Source organism: Ursus americanus, chromosome 4 (genome assembly GCF_024610735.1).
Source record: "Ursus americanus isolate L20-20 chromosome 4, mUrsAme1.1.p, whole genome shotgun sequence".
Taxonomy (NCBI): Eukaryota; Metazoa; Chordata; class Mammalia; order Carnivora; family Ursidae; genus Ursus; species Ursus americanus.
The window spans coordinates 18,247,156-18,272,091 of record NC_142130.1 but is presented as its reverse complement, the minus strand read 5'-3'; the positions used below and the strand labels follow the sequence as shown (position 1 = coordinate 18,272,091).

At 36.6% G+C, this 24,936-nt stretch overlaps 1 non-coding gene across 1 annotated transcript; it reads left to right on the top strand.

Moving 5' to 3' along the window:
• The first annotated feature begins 24,449 nt into the window (after positions 1-24,449).
• LOC123786481 (U6 spliceosomal RNA) lies at positions 24,450-24,556 on the top strand. Its single transcript, XR_006777979.1, has one exon. It is a non-coding gene; the product is annotated as a U6 spliceosomal RNA (small nuclear RNA).
• Positions 24,557-24,936: the final 380 nt, after the last annotated feature.

Sequence of the window (24,936 nt, the reverse complement as noted above, 5' to 3'; positions counted from 1 at the left end):
ATAAATAAATAAAATCTTAAAAAAAAATAAAGTAAGCTCCATGGAAATACAAATCAAAGCCACAGTGAGATACCATCTCACACCAATCAGAATGGGTAAAATTAACAAGTCAGGAAATGACAGATGTTGGTGAGGATGCAGAGAAAGGGGAACCCTCCTACACTCTTGGTAGAAATGCAAGCTGGTGCAGCCACTCTGGAAAACAGTCTGGAGGTTCCTCACAAAGTTGAAAATAGAGCTACCCTATGACCCAGCAATTACCCTACTGAGTATTTACCCTAAAGATACAAATGTAGTGATCCAAAAGGGTACCTGCACCCCAATGTTCATAGCAGCAATGTCCACAATAGCCAAACTATGGGAAGAGCCCAGATGTCCATTGACAGATGAATGAAGAAGATGTGGTGTATATATATAATGGAATATTATTCAGCCATCAAAAATTGAAATCTTGCCATTGCAATGACATGGATGGGACTAGAGGGTATTATCCTAAGTAAAATAAGTCAATCAGAGAAATACAATTATCATATGATCTCACTGATCTGTGGAATTTGAGAAACAAGGCAGAGGATCATAGGGGAAGAGAGGAAAAAAAATGAAACAAGACAAAACCAGAGAGGGAGACAAACCATAAGAGACTCTTAATCATAGGAAATAAACTGAGGGTTGCTAGCGGAGAGGGGGGTGGAGGGATGGGGTAACTGGGTAATGGACATTGGGGAAGGTATGTGTTGAAATGAGCACTGGGTATTATATAAGACTGATGAATCATGGACCTGTACTGCTGAAACAAATAATACATTACATGTTAATTAATTGAATTTAAATTAAAAAAAATAAATGAAGTAGGCTTCATGCCCAATGCAAAGCCCAATGTGGGACTGAACCTAAGACCCTGAGATCAAGACCTGATCTGGGAACCAAGAGTCAGATGCACAACTGACTGAGTCACCAAGGCACCCCACGATTATTATGTCTTTTTGATAAATTAACCCTTTTATTATTATAAATAATAAATATTTTATTATTGTAAAATAGCCCTCTTTATTTCTGGAAACATTTTTTTGTTTGAAATGTATTTTGTCTGATATTAATATGGTCTCTACAGCTTTATTTTTATTATTGTTAGCCTGGTGTATTTTTTCCATTCCATTCTTTAATATTTAACCTATTTATAACTGTATTTGATGTGAGTTTTGGATATCGTTGAATCTTGCTATTTTATCCAATCTGAAAAATCTCTGCCTTTTAGTTGGGGTGTTTAAATTATCTACATTTAATGTGAGTATTGAAATGTTTGGGTTTAGGGGTGCCTGGGTGGCTCAGTCAGTTCTGCCTTCAGCTCCTAGGATGGAGCCCCACGTGGGTCTCCCTGCTTAGCTGAGAGCCTGCTTGTCCCTCTTCTTGTAACCCTCCCCTCTGCTCGTGCTCTCTCTCTTTTTCTGTCTCTCTCAAATAAAGAAATAAAATTTAAAAAATTTTTATTTTAAATCTATCCTCTTGCTATTTGTTTTCTATTTGTGCCAACTGTTCTTTGTTTATTTTTTATTATTTTTCTGCCTTATTTTGGACTAATTGAACATTTTAATTATTCCGTTTTATCTCTATTGTTGGCTTATTAGCTATAAGTCTTTGATGGTTATTTTACCAATTGCTTTAGAGTTTACAGCATATATCTTTAAGTCATCACAGTTTATCTTCAAGTGATATCAGTTATCATATGGTATAACAGCCTTATAACAGGGGTGCCTGGGTGGCTCAGCCGTTAAGCATTTGCCTTCCGCTCAGGTCATGGTCGTGGGGTCCTGCGATTGAACCCCACATTGGGCTACCTGCTCGGTGGGAAGCCTGCTTCTCCCTCTCACACTCCCCTGGCTTGTGTTCCCTCTCTCGCCGTCTCTCTCTGTCAAATAAATAAATAAAAAATCTTAAAAAAAAAAAAACCCCAATCTTATAACAGTATATTGCCATTTTTTCCTCCCAGTCTTTGTACTATTGTCATATGTTTTACTTCTACGTATTTTATAAACCCCAAAGCATTATTATTTTACTTTAAACAGTCAATTATCTTTTTAAAAGATTTAAATATAAAAGAAAATATTTTTTATGATTACCTATGTAGTTACTATTTCTGGTGCTCTTCGTTCCTTTGCATAGATCCAGATTTCCATCGGCTATCATTTTCTTCTGATTAAAGGATTTCCTTTAACTTTTTTTTTTTAAGATTTTATTTATTTATTTGACAGAGACAGCGAGAGAGGGAACACAAGCAGGGGAAGTGGGAGTGGAAGAAGCAGGCTCCTAGCGGAGAAGCCTGATGTGGGGCTCGATCCCAGAGCACCGGGATCACGCCCTGAGCCAAAGGCAGACGCTTAACGACGGCGCCATCCAGGCGCCCCTCCTTTAACTTTTTTATAGTGCAGTTCTGCATGCTAATGATGAATTCTTTGAGCTTTTGTATATCTGAATGAGTTTCTTTCTTGCCTTAATTTTTGGCAGATATTTTTGCTGAATATAGAATTCTAAGTTAGTAGTTTATTCTTTTCAGTATTTTAAAGATGTTACTCCACAATCTTTCACCCTCCACTGTTGCTAATGAGATATCTGTAGTCTTTGTTCCTTTGGTACATAATGTATCTTTTTCCCTCTGGCTGCTTTTAAGATTTTCTCTTCCTGGGATCACCCTGAGAATATGAGCAGCTCTGCTATGACATTTGATTTGTATCTGTTGTCTGGACCCTGCCGTATGGGCAGGTAAAATGATCACAGTTTACCAGTCACTAAGGAAAACTCTTCTTTATCTTACCGATGTTCTGTTTCTTTTTTTCAGTCTTCCCCCTGCTTTTGTATTTTTCATTTGATAGTTTTTATCTTTCACATTCCTTTATTCACTAATCTTTTCTTCCGCAATGTCGTCCTCTAGTTAATTTTAGCCAGTGTATTTTGTAATTCAGACTACTCAAAGTAATCTCAGCTTTAGGAATACCTGGTATCTTCCCTCCTACCACATTATACCTGCTCATTCTTTCATTGTGTTGTATATTAGTTGTTTCATTAAAGGTCCAATGCTAATGACTAATGTATCTTTTATTCTAAGCAATTTAATTTTTCAAAATATTTGTATTTTTATTTTATTCATTTTTATTTTTTAAATATTTTATTTATTTATTTGAGAGAGAGAGAGAACGTGCAAGCATGAGTGGCGGGGAGTGGCAGAGGGAGACACAGACTCCCTGCTCAGCAGGGAGCCAGCAGCAGGGCTCGATCCCAGGGCCCTGGGACCATGATCCAAGCAGAAGGCAGATGCTTAACCGACCGAGCCACCCAGGTGCCCCCAAAATGTTTTTTAAAATAACACCTTTTTTCTGTTTGTAATAATAAAAATGCTCATTCTAAGGAGAATATGTGAAAAATAATCTGAAAATCACCTGTAATTGCTGTATTGAGAGAGAAATACTGTAAATATTTTGTTCGTTTATCCCAGGATTTCTTCTATGTATTTTTTAATGGAATCATATAAATATGCAATTCTGCACCTTGCTTTTTTTCATTCAACATTTTAGTAAATTTTGCTGTTATTGAAACTTCCTTGAGAAGTAATTTAAGTGGCTGCAGAGTATTCCATTTCACTATAATCAGGTGTTTGGGTAGTTTCCAATGTTCACTATTATGTATAACACTAGACAAATATACTTCTGTGTCTCTGATTCTTCTTTCTTTCTTTCTTTCTTTCTTTCTTTCTTTCTTTCTTTTTAAGATTTTACTTATTTATCTGAGAGGGAAAGAGAGAGCACACACGAGCGGGGGGAGGGGAAGGGGGTGAAGGAGAAGCAGATTCCCCACTGGGCAAGGAACTTAACTTGGGGCTCAATCCCAGGACCCTGGGTTCATGACCTGAGCCTAAAGCTTAACTGACTGAGCTACTCAGGTGCCCCATCTTTGATTATTTCTAGAGTGAAGTCTCAAAATGGAATTACTAGACCAAAAGATATAAGCCTGTTTAAATCTCTTAATGAATATTAACCATTTTTCCCTCCAGAGATATGATACCAATTTATATTCTCAACAGTAGTGTCTGTAATTATCCATCTCTTATTTTTACTAAATATCAAAATAGCAGGGGCTTTCTAGAGGGTGGGAAAAAAACTTATTCAGAAGGAATTATTTAAATGATGGAAATTTCAAGTGCTATAGTTGACAGTAGCTCCTGCAATCTCTGAGCACAGTTGTGTACAGTCTGTGTAGTGAGCAGAAGCACCTAGCTGAGTGGCCAGAGAAAGCTAAAATCCAGTTCATGCTTTGCTTTCCAAGTTGAATACTAACAGGGCTTTTTCTACTTTCTTTCTAATTCAAAAGAAGATAAAGTCGAATGGTGGCCCTGATAGCTACCACCTACCCAAGTAACCACTATGTGCCTGACACTGTTAAGTGTTTTAAATGTATTATCACATTTAATAGTAACAACCCTGTAGTGAAAGTATTATTATTTTCATTTTAAAAATGAAAAGCTAATGATTAGGAACTTATATAACCTGACCTAAGTTGCAGAATTGATATGTGTTCTAGTCTGAATTCACATCAAATTTGTCTGATTCTGAACCCACTATATTATACTGTCAGTGAGTGATTTTTAGTTAAGTGGACCCTCAAACATTCCTCAAATATCTCTGGTAGGTCTTTCAGGAAGGTAAAATGATCACAGCTTATCAGTCACTAAAGAAAAATTAAACAACAATAACATGATAGTTTGAAAACCTTTGTACTCTGACGAGGGATGAAAATTTTCTACTTTGATTACCGAACGTACGGACAGATTGATTGTGTAAGAGTAGGTGAGGTACGTTTATGAAAGTAGATAATCTAGAAAAAGCATAGTCCCATTATAGCTTTCTACCTTCTGTTGTATTTTGTGGTGGACCAACTAGAGAAGAGTGATTGCTCCCACCCCTCAAAAAATGTTATGGCCAAATCAATTTTAGTAGAGAGCTGTGGGAGAAAGTATTATGAGCAACATAATGACTTGGTAGTAACATGATTCATTTACTATCCTGCTAACTTTTTTCAATGATAGCCACAGTGGATTATTAATCATTAATTAAATTAGCAATGACTAAAGGTATCCATTATAAAGAATTTACCTATCTGTAATCTCCATTAAATCTTGGTTCTGGCACTCGCTCAATGCAAGATACCTTTCAGAGTGGGGAGCAAGGTCCAGAGTGGAGTATTATGATCTTTCATTTGTCATTTGTCCTTCATTAGTTTCATTCTACCTAGTGGAGTGTGATTCAAGAGGTCATGTTGCTTCTACTTAAACACTATATTCATTGATATTTGACCTTGGGAAAGAGGTTATCCATAGAAGCTCTCCCACATCTAACAAGCTCGGGTTATAAATATCCTCTCTATTCTCCTAAGCAATAATAATGCCCACATTTGGGGATTTCAATTGATTCTGCAGTAATCATTTTGTGAAAGGTAGAAATCACTGAAATTTCACCTGTTGGTAGAAAGGTAAACGTAGGAAAGGTACTAGTTATGGTTATAAAAGAAAAAATGTGCAGTTATTCTGTTTGCTTTAATTAATTTAAGATGTTTGTAAATGTATTGATTTCTGGGTTCAGACTGCTCATGAATGTTACGTTTTAGATAAATATGTTAATCAAAAATCCAGTCAACATTATGTGTTGATCCCTGGGGGGAAAAGAGAACTTAGATGTAATATAAACTCAGCATTTTTTTAAAAAACATGTGTTGTATGGCTTGATGAAAAGGTTGATATACATAAGAATTTGAGGGTTCCAGTTTCAAGTAAATGAAAGTTGACTTGATGCGAAATACTTTTAAAGGACATTCGTCTTCTGGCCATCATCTAGGTCGGGCTTACATTTTCATTGATTTGTATTCTAGACTATTTATAAAATTGGGCAAGATTTGGGAATCTGAGAAAGGGATTAGTCTTATTACTTGGCTATATCTTGATAATATATCTGACATATTAGGGTTATTATTCATTGACATTATAATATCTGGAGTTTTCTTTTAATATTTAGTTTAAAGAGTAGGAAAGAGGCAGTGATGAAGTTCAGGAATAGCTTCTGCCTAAAGGACAAATGCCATGATTGCTCTTTGCACATAACCTGCAATCAGGAACAATATGAGATATAAGGACAGAAGAATTTAAATCATATGTGCAGAAGGGTTGCAACCTGATTTGCCTGAAACATATTCCATACTCCCTTGGCTTTAAATCTGTCTAATTTTTCTATTAGATTAGAAGTTATTCATTTGGGGAGCAATAAAGAAATCCCAACTCGAACTGCCTCACATCTTTTAATCGGAATTTTCCCAAAGCACAAAAGTAAAAATGTTAAAGTTGCTGTATTTCATTAGTTTTATTCTTTTGAATGTTGCTACACTGAAAGCGCTGTGTGAAATTATTAGAAGCCAAGTTTTCAAATGGTTGTAAAAGAAGATGCATATACGGGGACTCACTCAAAGGGCATTATTTAAAAAAGAAATTTTCCAGCCACCCAGATCTCAGGGTGGCTAGGCCCATTCAAGGATAGAGAATCTACCATCTGTATGATTATTTTTACATCTGAACTTTTTTTATACACCAGAGAGACTCAAAACTTTCAGGGTCATTTGCCCAGCATGTAGTGGAATGTCCTGTGCAATAGATTCCAATTAATATGAGCACGTTCAATGGCCCCGTACCACCGATGATGTCTAACTGCTTTCCACTTGGCTTTATATGGCACCTCTTTGTTGCAGCTGCAGCCAGGTCTATCGCCCCTTTGATAAAAATTTCAGTTACCCCAGGGAGAAGCTTTTAACTTTATTAAGCATTGAAGTCTGCACTTGTGTTCTTCTTTGGAAGAGCAGATCAAAAGCACACTTTCTAAGGAAGTAATCTGAAAAATTAGGATAGCACTTGTGGACTTTGGCAGTAATGTTTTTCTGTGATTGAAACCGAAGAACATGTGTTAACTGACTAGACTATTATGAACTTCTTAGCATTTAACAAACCTTTCTCTTTTTTTGAAAGTAAATAGGGTTCCTTGATTCTATTTAACCAATTCTTTAGCATGCTGTGTCTTTTTTGTTGTGGTTAAGAAAACCTCAGTCTAGATTTAAAGATAGGGAACAGACAATCAAGGAAAAAGCAATTAGATGATCAAGTTGTGGTACAGAGAAAAGCCTGTGGTTTTCAGTTCCATCTCTGGCATTACTCACCATAAAAACTTGAGCAAGACACTTAATTTTTCTGGGCCACAGTTTTTTCATCTTTGAAAAAATGAGGATGGGTTAGATGATATGTAAGTTTTCTGCTGAATCTGAAATTCTTTGAATCTAAATGTTGGACAGAATGGGACCAGACACTGGCAACACCTCCTATTTGCTTCACACCTCCTGTCTGCTTCTGTTCCAGATTCAGTGTGGTGATGGAATATGGTGCTGTTATGTCTTTAAGTTGAAATGAGATCTATCTGGAACATTGGTTAAAGCCAGAGTAGCACTACGTCACAAAGACGATTCGACTGCATCCTATTTCTCCCACAATCCCAAGCTGCTAGAGTTTTGGAAAAGGCACTAGACAGACTCATCTTGAGAAAATTGCCTCTTACACACATACACACACACACACACACACACACACACACACACACACACACACACATGCTCTTCAGATTTCTCCACAGCTGATGGGACAAATTTCTGTCTTCTGTGTCAATCTGAATATGACCCTGTTATTTGCCCTTTCACAGTCTTAAAGACCTTTGAATTCTAATTCGTGGGATCTGGGTCCTTGGAAGGGGACCCCTGAACCAAAATGTATATCACATACTGCCTATACAGAGAATATAATTCCGGTAGCATCTTGTCAATGGATGCTTCTTATATAAGCACTAAATGAAGAAGTACTCAAAATATTTTAGCATTAAAAGGTTGGAACAATTTTGTAGACCAATTCTTTCTAAATTTTAAGTTCCAATGATTAGGAATCAAGTGGGGGCCATGTCTTTCTTCAGGATCTTAATGAGAATGACTACTGTTAGGACAGGGTTAATATTATTAGAAACCTATTCTTGGGAGGAAGGGATGTAGGAGCCAAGTTTCTAGGCTCAGACCCTCAGCAATTTATATTTGATATTGGGCAGTTCACTTGCTCTGCCTGTCCCTATTTTTGTACTTTTTCTATTATACCAAACTCCTGTCCCTATTTTTGTACCTTTTCTATTATACCAAACTCCTACGAGTGGTAGTTTTTAAAGGTTCATTGCAATGTGGAATCTAGAAACATACAAATAAACTCTGTGTACTCAGTTGTGTTAGAATCTTCTGATCTATCACGAACACTGAATGGATCTTTCACTAACGCATGATTTTGTAATATTATACTTTGGTCATTGGGAAAATATTGGTTTACTGACTTATTCAGATCTTCTGAATGTTGGCTTATTTCATTATACACTATCAAAAAATTATATTAATATCACTACCATTCTCATTAGAATGGCCTTTTAAGTATTGAGAAATTGTAAATTTCACCCTGGTAAACTCAGGTTTTCCAAAATTTAAATTTTCTCTTGAAGAAAATACCATCTGCTGTTTTCCTTGGAGTAGCCAGTCTATTTGTTCATTTTTAAAAAAATGTGAAAGTCTACCAAATACCCAATCTGGTAATCCATTATTTGTCTGTCACTTTTTTTTTGCAAGCAAAAATTATGTTCCATGAAAGCACAATGTGGTTCTGCTTGTAGCTCAATGGCATAATTTGTTTTCCCTAGAGACAGCCATTATACTTCCATATGCCACAGAAATGCTTTCTGTGTACTTCTCATTTCATCATACAGAATATTTATAAGATGTATAGATTTAAGAAAGTTAATCTTTTTTATTGCCTTATAAAACACGTTCTTATGTGAACCTGGCATTTTATTTATATTGTGAGCACATGATGGTGAAGAATATCACTACCAGTGTGGTTTGGTGTCACTGCCTTGACTCTTCCTAAGGGACCAGTAGTTTTACCACCATCGTTTTTGTACCACTAGTGAACATTAAAATAGTAAAGAAGAAATGTGCTGTCTTAGTTTTATTGTAAAAATAACTTTGGCCTAGCAGATTCCCTGTAAGTGTCTTGGAGATCTCAAGAGTGTAGATTGTATTTAGAAAACCGCTGGACTAGAGTTCATTACTATTATAGTCTTGACTTTTCCCCTTCTCCTGTTGTCAGAAGAATGGGCCAGCTTTTCACTACTCCATTTCTCATTAAGTTGCTTCATTACAAGTAAGGAATCATCCACAGTGACGCTCACTTATCATGAGCAGGGTCTCACTCCTCAATGACTAGATTGCCCTGTTTTGCTGACTGAGACAGAGTTATTAAAAATAAGAACTTGAGGGGTGCCTGGGTGGCTCAGTCCATTGAGTGTCTGACTCTTGGTTTCAGCTCAGGTCATGATCTTATGGGTCATGAGGTCTGGCTCCTGGCTCATGGGGGAGTCTGCTTGAGGATTCTCTCCCTCTGCCCCTCCCCCCATGCATGTGCAGGTGTTCTCTCCCCCACCCCTCTAAAATAAATAAATCTTTAAAAAAAAAAAAAGGAACTTGAACTATTAGTCAATAGCTGGTAAGCAGTATGCAACTACTTTCTTCTCACTCTACTTGCCTCTTTTTCCAAGGTGGGCTAATAATAAACAGAACTCTAAGAAATTCTTGGTATGGGACAAGGCCAGGATTTGCATTTAGCTGGAGACCAAAGCCCACGTACTTGGCTATTACTTTATACTGACTCCTGTCAGCTACTCAGCTCTGAAAGTCAGTGATTCTGGAAAACAAATATATCCATGAGTGGCAGGTGAGGCTACTGGTAGTAGAGACAGGCTCCATAGACAGCCTTGGAAGTGTTTAGTACTAACACATACTGAAAAGACTTGGGTAAACTGGAAGGATTTTTAGTAAATGCAACAAATAGAGAGTTTTTAGCTACATAGAATGTAGGCAACATCGTCTGGTGGTTTAAAGAGCAGGCTTTGAATGCAAACTGTTCAAAGCTCAGAACTACCATTAACCAGCTTTGTGATTTTGGGCAAGTTACTTAACCTTTTTGTGCTTCAGTGTACTCATTCATAAGGTGAAATGATTAGATGTGATGATGATGATAATACTACCTGTTGAGGCTTCAGTTAGTAATGGTCTGGTAAGTAGTAGAGCACATGGTAAGCAGTAACGAATCTTGGCCATTAAAAGTATTTGTAACGCTGGGCATATGATAACCATGCAGTACAGACTGGCTATTATCACTTAACATGCTGCCTCCTGCTTCTCATTACTGGGGCAAACACAAGCTTCATCTGTTATTTATTTATTCATTTGTTTGTTTTACACTGATTAACTGAGCACCTCCTATGTAACTGTCCCTGTGCTAGGTGATGAGCCTGCCTTGGTCCTGTAGTTGGCAGCTCCAATATACCTATTATTTCTTTTCCTCTCACCATAGAAAAGTGGTCCAGTCACTTTTCATAGGCTTGCTCAGATCGTGCAGTTCATGTCAGGTACCAGGTCATTTTCTTCTGTTCTTTCTTTCTTTCTTTCTTTCTTTCTTTCTTTCTTTCTTTCTTTTTTTTGTACAGATGAGAGCCAGCTTGTTAATAATTGCATTTTGATCTTTAACCAACATTTAAAATCAAACACACATAGATGGGAAAGTAAGCATCTTCCACTTTCTAGTATTAAGGTTTTAAAAATTCAAGCCAAAAAACACTTAATTTGGTTTGGTTTCTCTTATCCAAGTAAAAACATAAGCAAATATGACACTGATGATTACAAATAGATTATTTGAGAGGAAGACCTCTAACATTTTCTACAATGTGTAACATACTTAGCTCTTGAAAATACCTTAACTGCGTATATGCAGATCAAAGTGGAATTTTTTTACTATTATCCACATCACAAATAAATTTCCTGAGAATGTGAGGATTCTAAGAACCCAAGAACATAAATGCTAACAACTTATTCACTGAAACTGAAAATAAGATTTGAAAATTTAAAGAAGATAATCTTTGAGCAGTAGGAAAAGCTAATCATTTTTATTTTACAGCTTTTAAAAGCTTCATTCTTTCTTAAAATTTAAATTCTTCCTAATCTTAACAAACAATAAAATATATACAAATCATAGTATAGGTGTATAGCAAATGTGTCTTTAAAATTTTGTGTCTGTCAGATTTGAAATTTGAATCATATTTTAAATGTATTAGGAACAATCCCCATATAAAAGAATTATTAAGATGAATAGTTTCAGTAACAAATTCTATTGTTAACCACAGAAAAATCCTCTCTAAATTATATTTTGAGTGTTTGGATTTGTGTATTCCATGTATTTTGAGGTAAAATATGTTATAGCAAAAGCTATTATGCTTACATGTATAATAGTAGCAGCTATCATTTCTTTATTATTTATCAGGTTAGAATCACACCATGTGTCAGTCATTCTACTGAAAAGTATCCTGACGGAAATAAACTGTAATGTGAGTCATGAGCTGAGCTTGCTACCAGTGATGGACTTAATTTCAGCATGCATTTTCCTTCACCTCTCAGCACCATTCAATACTATTGGTCACTCCCTTTCTTGAATGTGCTCTTCTTTTGTCTTATATTGACACATCTTTCAAATATTTTTCTCTCTTACCTCTTTGGCTGCTTTTTCTCAAACTCCTTTTCTTTTTCTCTTCCACTTCTAGATACCTGAGTTCTTCAGGTCACAGTCCTGAAGTGTTCTGTTTTTCACACAGAGTCTAGACGTCAAGGATCCAAATCCTGGTTACAAAGCTTAAACTTGCTATAGACAAGACTCATTTGCTTATGTTTCTTAGTATATAAAAAGTAGATAATAGATAAAAATATTTAAAGAATTTAGAATAGTGCCTGGTATGCAGTAGGCACTCAGTATACTTTGTTTTTATTTTACAATATATTCTCTTCCTAAATAATTGTATTAATTTCTATCCAGATGCTGATAAATCCTAAATTTAGATCTCTAGTCCAGATGTCTCTTCTGAGGTTCAAACTTGTTACTTATCTGCCTACTCAGTATCTTCCCTTGCATGTCTCTCAGACACTTCAAACCATGTTCAGAACTGAAAAGTAAATGATTAATTTCCTTTTTTTAGATCTTTTTCCCACCCCCAGTTATTCCTCCTTAAAATATTACAAAATCAGCAAATGGTGTCTTAACCTGCCCTCCTCCCCCACTAGTTCAAACAAAAACTGGATAGTCATACTTTTAAAATTTTTAACTTTTTTTTTTTAAGTAGGCTCCATGCCCAATGTGGAGCTTGAACTCACAATCCTGAGATTGAGAGTCACGTGTTCTACCAACTGAGCCAGCCAGGCACCTCCCAAATTTTAACTTTTTAATATGGAAAACATACAACATCTACAAAAATAGAATATTAGGTTTCAACATTTAGCATGGCTGATCTTGTTTCATTTATACTCCTACTCAGGCTACCACACCCCAAACTAGATTATTTAGGAATGAATCCCAAATGCCATAGTATTTTACACACAAATATTTTCATATTTATCTCTAAAAAGATAAGGACTCTTTTAAAAAACTTTATCAAAATGTCACATATTGTCTCATAATTTTTTTTAATGTTGATTTAAAACAAAATCCCTGAAGTCCAAATATAGCAATTAATGATGTGTCTCTTAAATTTCTTTTGGTCTTTCTTATTCCTCCCCATTCCTCTGCCTCCCCCCTGCCCTGGAAATATATTTGATAAAGAAACAGCCATTGCTTTGTCATTTCCCTTTTTCCTCTATATTTCTTGTTATGCCCATCATGGTAAGTGCCTCCTAATCCCCATCACCTATTTCACCCATCCCCACCCACCCACCTCCCCTCTGGTAACCATCTGTTTATTCCCTATAGTTAGGAGTCTGTATTTTGGCGTGTATCTCTCTCTCTCTCTCTCTCTTTTGTTTCTTTGTTCATTTGTTTTGTTTCTTTAATTCCACATATGTATGAAATCATATGGTATTTATCTTTCTCTGGCTGACTTATTTTGTTTAGCATTATACTTTCTAGCTCCATACATGTTGTTTGCAAATAGTAAGATTTCATTCTTTTTAGGGCTGACTAATATTCCACTACATATGTATCTCACATCTTCTTTACCCACTCATCTATCGATGGACACTTGGGCTGCTTCCATAGTTTGGCTAAATAATGCTACAATAGACATAGGGGTGCACGTATCCCTTTGAATTAGTTTTTTTGTTTTGTTTTGTGGTATTCTTTGGGTAAATATCCGGTAGTGTCATTACTGTTATGTAGGGTGGTTTTATTTTTAACTTCTTGAGGAAACTCCATACTACCCAGGTTTGTTTTTTTGTAAGAATACTTTATGGGAAGTACTGGGCACTTCCATCATGAGGGGCAGAGGGAGAGGGAGAGAGAATCTCAACAGACTCCATGCTGAGCATGGAACCCGAGGAGGCGCTTGATCCCACGACCCTGAGATCATGACCTGAGCTGAAATCAAGGGTCAGCAGCTCAACTGACTGAGCCACCCAGGCACCCCTTGGCTGAAATACTTCTATAAAAAGAAACTTCCTCTCATAACTTTTGGTCACCCAGCAGTACATTTTAAGTGGGAAAGACAAAATACTCTTTTCTTTCACTTTACTTATCAGCTTTTAGCATAATGGGTTGATTCTGTATCATACTGCATGGGTGGCCAATGAACTTTTAAAAATATTTTTATGTGTTTCAATCCATTGCAGCAATTATTTTTTGATGCTCAAATTACGCCATTTTTGACAAGTAGGAGCTTCTTCCCATTTGGCTCCTGATTCCTTTTGACAAACTTCAATAATCTTTTGTAGCCTTGTTGCTTTCTGGCATGTTCCTAAGATCAGCATAGACATCTCTTGCTTCAGGACTGCAATCATCTATTTCTGCAAGGAATCCAGGATTAAGAGATCACAATCTGGATTTTAGACATGCTCACTCCTGCTGCGTTGGTCATGTAGGCTTGTTTGCAGTACAAAGCTAGGAAATACCTAAATATTTTTAAACAGAAAGTATGAGTTCACAATATTTTAAATTTAAGATTACAATGTTTTTGCTTAACTTCTTTGGTTTTATATTTATGATGTTTTCTACTACTGTAAAAAATATTGGTTCTTAATGGCATACGCATCATTACTTATTTTCTTTGTCGTAGGTTGTATATAATAGTTTCAAAATAACCAATTTTATCCCTAGCAATATGATTACTGAAAAATTTCTAAGATTTTTTTAAATTTCCTGTATTTATGTTGGTTCTCAGCCTATATCTAACTAGCCAAATAAAATTATTGTGTTTTCGGTTCTTTTGAAATAACTCTTCTCTATATGATTATGTCATCAATTCACTGCATAGACTGATTTGTTTCGTTTTGCTTCAGATGTTTAGGGATTTCTTTTTTTTTAATAAGATCTTAAGTTTTAATTATGTAAAACATTTGTATGATTCCAAAGAAATCTACCAAATAAGGTATATTCAAAGAAGTCAATCATCTATTTCCATCTTTCTTATAGTTTCTTCTCTCTCCCTAGTATGCAGCCATTTAAAAACTTTCCTGGCTTAGCCTTCTGTTTAAAAAAAGAATTAGCAAAAATATACATGCCTTTGTAAACTCCCTGCTTTAAAAGCATATTATACATACTTTTCTTCAACTTGCTTTTTCACTTGTCTGTATACTCTGGAGATCACTTTTATAGGCGTATATAAAAATAGCCCTATTTCCTTTTATAGTTGTATGGTACTTCATTGAATGGATATATCATGGTTTATTCAACCAGAATACTTTTGATGGATTATTTCCAGTTGTGTGTAAATTAACAATTAGCTCTCCTCAGGGGAAAAAAGCTTTGATTTGGAGTGTTTGCAAATTTCTGTGTGGTGTAAATATTCCCACCATGGCTGATTTCAAGCTACTAACATCATGTCACTGGATTTGAAGTTGGGAAGTGATGTATAGCACACCAATATGTAGAATTTCCACCATTCAGATATAACACATCTAAAACTCTCAAGAGACATGTAATAATAAAATATAGTAAAATACCTAAGAAGTGATAAATTTTGAGTACTTATTACCTCTGTTTTTAAATATAATTTATTTAATTGCAAGTTAATTTATTTAATTGCAATCACTATGTTTAACAACCAGTTTGCAAAATCCCTGAAAATTTAACAACTAATTCTTGTAAGCAATAAAAGCCAGCTCTAGTACACTCACTGGTTGCTATTACAAATGCTGTGACGAATAGCTTTCCACATATATCAATTTTGTATATTTGTCAGCGTATCTTTGGTATCAATTTTTACTGAGTCAAAGGATAAATGCTTATGTTGCTAACTACTTTTCCAAAGAGTCTATGCCATTTGGCATTCCCACCAGCATTCAATGAGACTGTTTCCCCAAGTCCCACGAACAGAGTGTGTTACCAGAATTTTGGATTTTTCCCTAAGTAAGTGATCTCACTATAGAACGCATTTGCATTTATCTTATTATGGATGAGGTTGACCATCTTTTTTATATCTGTTAGTCATTACTGAAAGCTCCTTCCTGTCTCACTCATCAAATCTAACCCATTATTTTTTTCTTTCTCAGTCTCATTGCACATCCTAGTAAAAGCTGAAATCTTCTCATCTGGATTAATGTTTGGACTTCCTGTCTTGTCTTCCCATTCCATTTCTGTCTTTTTTGATCCATTCTCTATAGATCAGCCAGAGTAATCCTTCTAGTAAAAACAGAATCATATCACTCACTCGCTTCTAATGTTTCAGCGGCTTCCTGCCATAATTTAGATTCCAATTTCTAAGATTGACCTCTAGGCCACTGGAGAGAACTTCGTCACAAAAGCACACTTATATGAGGGGTGCCTGGGTGGCTCAGGCAGTTAAGTGTCTGACTCTTGGTTTGGGTTCAGGTCCTGATCTTGGAGTCATGGGATGGAGTCCCGCATTGGGCTCTGTACTCAGTGTGGAATCTGCTTCAGATTCTCTCCCTCTCCCTCCTGCTTGCACGTGCTCACTCTCTAAATAAATAAACAATATCTTTTTTTTAAAAAAAGCACACTTATATGGAAAGGAGGCTGGAAACATGGTGTGGAAAATGGAAGGAGAGAATTTCTCTTATACTAGCATGAATTAAATATGGAATTAGTTAGAGAGTGGTTAAATTAGCCTGGGTGGCTCAGTTGGTTGAGTGACTGACTCTTGATTTTAGCTCAGGTCTGATCTCAGGTCATGGGGTTGGGCCCCACATACAGCTTCCTGCTCACCAGGGAGTCTGCATGAGATTGTTTTTCTCCCTCTCCCTCTGCCCCTCCCCCACAACTCTTTCTCTAAAGAAATACATTTAAAAAAAAGAAAAAAATTTGAGAGTGATTAAGTAAGGCTGAAGTTTATTCAGGAAGACTTTTTAAATTTATTTTTTTAATTTTAAATTATCATTATTTTTTAAAGATTTTATTTATTTATTCGACAGAGATAGAGAGAGCCAGCGAAAGAGGGAACACAAACAGGGGGAGTGGGAGAGGAAGAAGCAGGCTCATAGTGGAGGAGCCTGATGTGGGGCTCGATCCCGTAATGCCAGGATCACGCCCTGAGCTGAAGGCAGACACCCAACCGCTGTGCCACCCAGGCGCCCCTAATTTTAAATTATTTTTTAATTTTTAAAAAAGATTATATTTTTATTTATTTATTTGAGAGAGAGAGTGAGTGTGGGTGGGGGAGAAGCAGAGGAGGGAGAGAGAGAGACTCCTGGTTGAGTGCAGAGTACGACACAGGGCCTGATCTCACAACCCTGAGATCATGACCTTAGCCAAAATCAAGAGTTGGATGCTTAACCAACTGAGCCACCCATGTGCCCTAATTTATTTTTTTTATTAGGTAGATTCCACGCCCAGCATGGAGCCCAACACAGGGCTTCAACTCCCAATCCTGAGATCAAGAGCTAAGCAGAGATAAAGAGTTGGACACCTAACCAAATGACCACCCAGGTGCCCCTATTTAGGAAGATTTATAAAAGCAGGTTATGAATATGACCTCATGGAAGGAAGAATGTGTGCAAAGGCCAGTAGGCAAGAGATAGCAAGACTTTCCTGGCAGTAGGAAGCAAGTGGAAGAGGTAATAGTGGAGAAGGAGCAGCTAAATAGAGCCAGAAGTGGAGAAAAACTTAAGCTCCCATTTATGAGACTTCCAAAATATTAAAATAGAAATAAATTCCAAAACAGGGCTGCAAAATTTATGGTATATTTCAGACACCTGTTTGATACTAAACACCAAAAATGTAATGCAATATAGTTGTAACATTCACAAAATGATTTCAGAATTTGTACAAAAATATTAATTCATGAAATGCCACAAGTGGTATAGTACGATAACAGGGCATAAATTTTGAAGTCCTGTGATGCATGTCTCTTTTTAACTTGTTAGAGTATCCCTAGCATGGACTGTGCCAATGGTAGTGTTGTAGTCCAAAGTCTAGCAGATTGAAGACCCAGGAGAGGTAATGGTACAGATGAAGTTGAAAGGCAGTCTACTGGAGAATTTCCACTTGTTTCAAAACGCTGGTGTTTTGGTTCTATTCAGGCCTTCAACTGATTTGGTGAGGTCCACCCACATTATAGAGGGCAAACTGTTTTACACAGAGTTCACCAATTTAAATGTTAATCTCATCCAAAAACATCCTCCATGTTGACATATAGAATTAACCATCACAACCCAAATAAAGATATATTGAATTCCTAACCCCCAGTACCTCAGAAAGCGACCTTATTTGCAACTAGGATCTCTACAGAGCTTATCAAGTTAAAGTGAGGTCATTGGGGTGGGTCTTAATCCAATAATACAGGTGTCCTTATCAAAAGGAGAAATTTGGACGCAGACATGCACAGAGGCAAGACACAGAGAGAATGCTACTTACAAACCAAGGAATGCCTGCACTTCCAGAAGCTGGCAGAGGCAGAACGCAGATTCTCCCTCACAGCCTTCTACAGGAACCAACTCTGCTGATGCCTCGGATGTCAGACTTGTAGCATCCCAAACTGTGAAACAATAAATTTCTGTTGCTAAGCCACCCCATTCGTGGTACTTTGTTATGGCAACCCCAAACCTAAATACAGAGCATATGTATGACCTCAGTTGGAGAGAAAATCCTAAATTTGAGAGCCTTCGCCATAAAGTTGACATTTGGACCAAATATTTCTAGGTCAATTCACTAAAAAGTCAGTTTTCTAAAACCTGTCAAGAACAGTTTAATGACAACAATTTCACCATAGTAAAGGGCCAAGAATAAGGCTTTGGAAATATCCTCAATAGGTCATCAAACTGGCCTGCATTCGTCCCTTTAACCTCAGCCATCAATGGACTCTAGTAGCTGCACATCTTAAAGTTTACATCTTACGGAGTAAGTGTGGTCATTTATGGGAATGGCTGGTCCGTCGTGGCTCAAATCTACATTAGTGTGCTGACCCTCAAGCCCTGAAATGATTATTGGATTCAAGGTACTCACCAAACAGTTTAAATAGAATTTGGGGAAGGAAGATTCTCCTTGACTTAGCAAATTTAACATTCTCCTTAAAATGAAAAAAAAAAAATTCTGCCAACAATATAGTCCTATCATACTCTTTGGATCTAGGTTCTGTGGATGTTTTAAGCTGTAAAATTCTGTGTCTTGTGGTTCCTATCTGAAAGTCACCTTGGTATAGTGAATATGGTTAGGAGAGAGCCTGACACTGTCGGTGCTCACTAAATATTGTTGAAAGAATAAAATTCACTAGTCTTGGTTGGAGTCAGAGTAGATTTCAACTCCAGATCTACTTTCTAGCTGTTAGACTGAGAGTTAGCCATTGAACCTCTCTGATTCTTAAGTGTCTCTCTCTGTAAAATGAGGGCGGAGGGGAGACCTGCCAACTTTTTCTTTCATCTTCCACATTATTTGCAAGAATGCCTTCCTTTGGTAACCAGATAAAAATTGATGTGATTTTTAAAGTTAATAATTCCTGCTTTGTTTATTTCACAGAAATGGTGTAAGGATCAATGTGACAGTAAATATGAAAGTGCTTGACAAAATATAAATATATGGATGTAATGGATTACCATCCTGCTAAAAGCATCAAGATTCTCAAAACAAATCTCAGATTCAGTATTGTGAATATATATGTATGTTTCCTTTAAGACTTTAGATAAGAAAATGATTTTAACACCTGTTTGTGATTTGTGAGTGTACCTAGGCACATGTATATATATATATATATATATATATATATATATATATATATATATATATATATATATATATATTTTAAAGATTTTATTTATTTATTTGACATAGAGAGACAGCTACCGAGAGAGGGAACACAAGCAGGGGGAGTGGGAGAGGAAGAAGCTTGGCTCATAGCGGAGGAGCCTGATGTGGGGCTCGATCCCATAATGCCGGGATCACGCCCTGAGCCGAAGGCAAACGCTTAATGACTGTGCCACCCAGGTGCCCCAGGCACATGTATATTTTTAAGCCTAGGATTGTAATTTATTTAAGTTTAAAGTATAACTTCTCTTCAGTTAAATAAAGCTCCTTTCTAGCCTAGTATTACAGGTCCATAAACTGATATCAGAAGTACAAAAATATTTTTGGAAAACAAAAGCTCTTCTGTAACTGATTTATAGTAAAATTTGACTTGAAATATTTATAGTCTCTTTATTGCACTTAATGTGAATATTCATATATTTGACTGCAGAAGAAATACTCCATTCTTCCTCCTACAGAGAGCTTAAGAAGGACAGACCAATGAAGATGGCAAAACTGAAAAATAGTATAAATGAAGTATTTAAGTTGCATATATTCCAGAGCTAAGAATTTGGTACCAATAATATGTCTCATGTGTTATTAGACAATAAGTAGAATAACCATAGACTCTAGTTCTACTACCTTCTAGAAAGGTAAGAACAGTTTTATTGAATGATTTGTGGTATGTTTAAATTCAACACAGTCCTTCTAACAGAAAAAGTACAATTTCTGAAATGAATTCTAATTTTTCCTGAACAAAGAAAAGTAACCCTGATTCAGAACATTTCTTTCATCAAAGTCGAGCCATCCTATAATAAAAGCTCTGCGTTCTGGACGCTTATGAGACTTTATTATTGCTCCATGTATTGGCTTCAAGAGGTGTAGGAGCATTGGCAGTCTTAAGAAACAGAGAATTTGACTTCCAGATGTTGGCTTCCGCTTAGATTAAGACTCATGTAGAGTTTTGGGGCGCCTGGGTGGCACAGCGGTTGAGCGTCTGCCTTCGGCTCAGGGCGTGATCCCGGCGTTATGGGATCGAGCCCCACATCGGGCTCCTCTGCTGTGAGCCTGCTTCTTCCTCTCCCACTCCCCCTGCTTGTGTTCCCTCTCTCGCTGGCTGTCTCTATCTCTGTCGAATAGGTGAATAAAATCTTTAAAAAAAAAAAAAAAGACTCATGTAGAGTTTTGACCTCAATATTTGCTCAGCTATCTTTCAAGACTCTAGCTTATTCCATCCCATTTTCACAAGGCTCAGCTTTCCAAGCCTTGCTTCTGGTGTTTCAGGGCAAGGTCAGAGTGCCCTGCCTTAACGTTAGAAGTATAGGCCTTAGGACCCTCAGCAGAATGCTGCCGATCTCCACAAAGATTTGCTATTTTCCCTTAGAAATAAAGTCATATTTAAGCCTCAGACTGAAGACGTAAGCTCTCAGGCCCTTATTTAAAAATCTGAGGGGCACCTGGGTGGACAGTCTGTTAAACGGCCAACTCTTGGTTTCGACTCAGGTGGCGATCTCAGGGTCATGAGATGGAGCTCTGCCTCCTGCTCAGTGCTCAGCATGGAGTCTGCTTGAGATTCTCTCTCCCTCTTCCTCTGCTCCTCCTGCCCGTGCTCTCTCTCTCTCTAAAAAAAAGAAAAAAATCTAAAATACCTTTAATTTTCAATTCATCTGTTCTCCTTCACAAGGTCTTTCTGCAATATGCAATTTATAAAAGAAAGGAATATTTTTCTGCAATAAATACTGTATTGCTATTAGAAGACCCAATAAAAAGCCTTTCCACTGAGTGAATAGCCATTGTAGGACACCAATTAGGAGCAGGAAGTTTAGATTATGAAAGACTGGATTCAAATCCCAGTTCTGTCACATCTACCTATTCTGTGACTTTGGGCAAGTGACTCAACATCCTAGCCTCAGTTCTCCCAATCTGTGAAATGGAGGCAATAATAATACCTATAGTAATAGATTATTGTGAGTAACAAATGTAAAACATTTAGCAAATTTCTGGACATTATATGTAAGAACTCAAGAAATGTTAACTTCTCACCATTATTAGTAATGAATAAACCTATAGTAGGCCAGTAACTTTAACTTGCAAAATACTCCATTTTTTGGTGTTGTTTCACTTCTGCCCACTTCAGTGGTTGCCACATGCCTCGTGCTCTGTCTCCTTCCCAGTCACATATCTGTGGAAGCACATCTGTCAAAGTACATGAGAGTTGTGGGAAAGACTCGTGCTTCATTTATTCAAATGTTACTGGTCAATGTGACCATGACCTAGAGTGTTGTCACGACTGTGCATCTCTCAGCTTTCGGGGTTAAAGTCCTGTTAAATAAACTTCTGCTGAGTCATTTTACTTGAAAAATTGCTTTTTCTACCTCCAAACTAGAGAGAACTGACAGGGCCTGCCTGACTGCCACCCTTTTAAAACCCTATTCCCATATCTTATCAATGGGTAATGATAGAAACAAGGTTTATGGGCATTCCAACTTTTGTTACACTGATCACATCGGCTTTTCAAGATATGAGTATGAAGTTTATGGACACATTCTTTCCATTTTCTAGTACATAACATGCTCTAAAGCAAAACCTTATTTCTCTGTTTCTCTTGTAGACTACCTACTATGTGCCAGGCACGTAAAACACTTTTTATTAAGGTACAATTTACGTACAGTAATATTCTCCCTGCAAGTTTTGACAGAAGCACACAAGTACACCACAATTCAATTATGGAACAATTTTATCACTCCAAATATTTCCCTGTGCTTCTTAAGGCCACCTCCTTCTGTGACCCCTCCAGCTCCTGGCAGACACTGATCTGCTTTCTGTTCCTACAGTTTAGTCACTTTTCACATATACTGTGAATATTATCTAAAATCTGCAATAACAATATTATTCTTGTGGCAGAGAAAGAATTGACTGAATATTTTTATTTGATTATTTCATTATTTTCATTTATTTATTTTATTTGCCGTAGGTGATAATTCCATATCTTTTAGCTTTCTCATCAACACAGAGCCTTATAACAAAATGTCTAGAAAAAAAAAAAAAACAGCTGCTATCAAGTCAGGTGATTAGTTTCATGGTTTCCCTATAATTAAAGTTTCTTTATAAAGGGAGGAGTTTTTTCTGATATCATATTCCTCCTTCTCAATATGTGAACTTTTATTATTCAGTTTCCATAACATCAAACCATTAACTGTTTACCTATCTCTGACCATTGAACTTCAACCATGAATGAGAAAGAGGAAGCAGTCAAACATGAATTCTATGATAATATTTTCAAGCTCATGCCAGACTCCCCTCAAGGACATCTTCTGTCTGGAAGAACTGACTAGGGATTCATTCATGCAAATGAGTTCGGGACTGTATTTATCTTGATTTGTCCAAGTTGGTTTTTTGAAAGCAAAGTCCTGACCTTTTATCTCTCATTGTGAATAGCCACAATAAGATGGGAACAAAGAGAACATGGAATTTCCCAAAGTTAGAAGGTTCCTTTGATTGCTTTGCTGTGACTGGAACTCAGCCAAGCTTTAAAAATTCAGGTTTCTGTGTGGGAACAAGGGTGACTGGCTGGCTCAGTCAGTAGAGCATGTAACTCTTAATCTCGGGGTCATGAGTTCAAGCCCCACATTGGGTGTGAGCATACTTAAAAAAAGAAAAAGATTCTGTATCAGAACAGTGGTGGTATGTGCCTGTGACTTTAGCAATCACATTAAACCCGCATTACAGAATAAGGAGAATCTTAACAATCTGTATAGCTATTTCATTTTTAAATAGTATTTATTGTTTGTGATTATGAAAGTAATTCCGATTATTACAGAAAACTTATTTGGAGATTTGACTATCCATAATATAACTGCAACCTGCCCTAAATAATAAATAAAGCTATTATTATACAAGATATGAAGACACAGCACAAATTCCTTTTTACTAAAACTCATTCATTCCTAAAGAGACCCTTGCTCAGAACCGACTTACCCTTATATTAGATAGTGGTGAAGAAGCAGATACCTAAAACACTGAGAGAGAGAAATCCCCTCTGACCAGGGGAAATGTGGTCCAAGACCAATGGGGCAAATATCCATTGTATTTTTATCTTTCTGTTCTCCTGCTGCTTGGTCCTGGATGCAGGGATAGTCATGGGAAGTGCATGGGAGATTATGGAAACTAAAGCCCTAGTTTTCTGGACAGAGGACCAAAAGAAGGACTTCAGGGAGCTAGAAATGTCAGAGCAGCTGTGAGAAGAAGGGAGCTCAAGAGAGTGAAACCATAAAGTGTATGAGTACACCCAAAAAGTGGTGTATGAAATCCTGGGTTCACGTTTGGGCTGTGATGCATTGACCTGACCCTGCACAGTATCAAAGGCTTTGAGAACTGAACAATGGAGTAGACCATTGATCAGGTTCTAGACTGGTCATTGGGTGGTGCACATGTGAGACAGTTTAGAATAACACTGGAAAAGCTTTGAAAACTGAACTGACTTTGAAACCACAATTCACAGAATGGAGATCGAAACTTGCATCCTGAATATGTTGACTGCCTACTACAACAAAAATATCAACATTCTCCTGAGGATTTAAGGTAGACCCAAGTCCCATACATAATATTCAAAATGTCCAGATTAAAATCTAGAATTACTCAGCATACAAAGAACCAAGAAAATTTTAACTTACAAGGCAGAAGGCAATCAATAGATGCCAACATGACATACATGTTGGAATTATCAGACTTTCAAGTAGGTATGACAACAATACTCCAAGAAGTGAAATAAATGGAAATTTAAAGAATCTCAGCAAAGAAATGGAAGATCCCAAATGAATAACCAAATGAAAATTTTAGAACTAAAAAAAAATACAATGACTGAAAATTTGAAAAATTCAGTGGATAGATTCAATAGCAAAATGAGGATGACAAATTGTTCCATTAAAATATCCATTCTGAACAACAATTTAAAATGGTTGAAAGATAAACAGAGCTTCAAATATTTATAGGGTAACACCAAAGATCTAACTTCAATGTTATCAGAGTCCCGGAAAGAGAACTGAAAGAATGTGGTACAGAAAAATGTTTAAAAATTAATGGCTGGGTGCTATCTTTGGTAGCACGTACACTAAAATTGGAACAATACAGAGAAGATTAGCATGGTCCCTGTGCAAGGATGACATGCAAAATCATGAAACATTCCATATTTTTAGAAATGGAAAGATGTTCTATGATCATGGATTGGAAGAACAAATATTGTTAAAATGTCTACACTACCCAAAGCAATCTACACATTTAATCCAATCCCTATCAAAATACCAACAGCATTTTTCACAGAACTTGAACAAGCAATCCTAAACTTTGTATGGAACCACAAAAGATCCTGAATACCCAACGCAATCTTGAAAAAGAAAAGCAAAGCTGGAGGCATCACAATTACAGATTTAAAGTTATATTACAAAATAGTAATCAAAACAGTATGGTGATGGCACAAAAATAGATACATTGATCAATGGAACACAATAGAAAAAATAAATAAACCCACAATTATATGGTCAATTAATCTTTGACAAAGGATGAAAGAATATGCG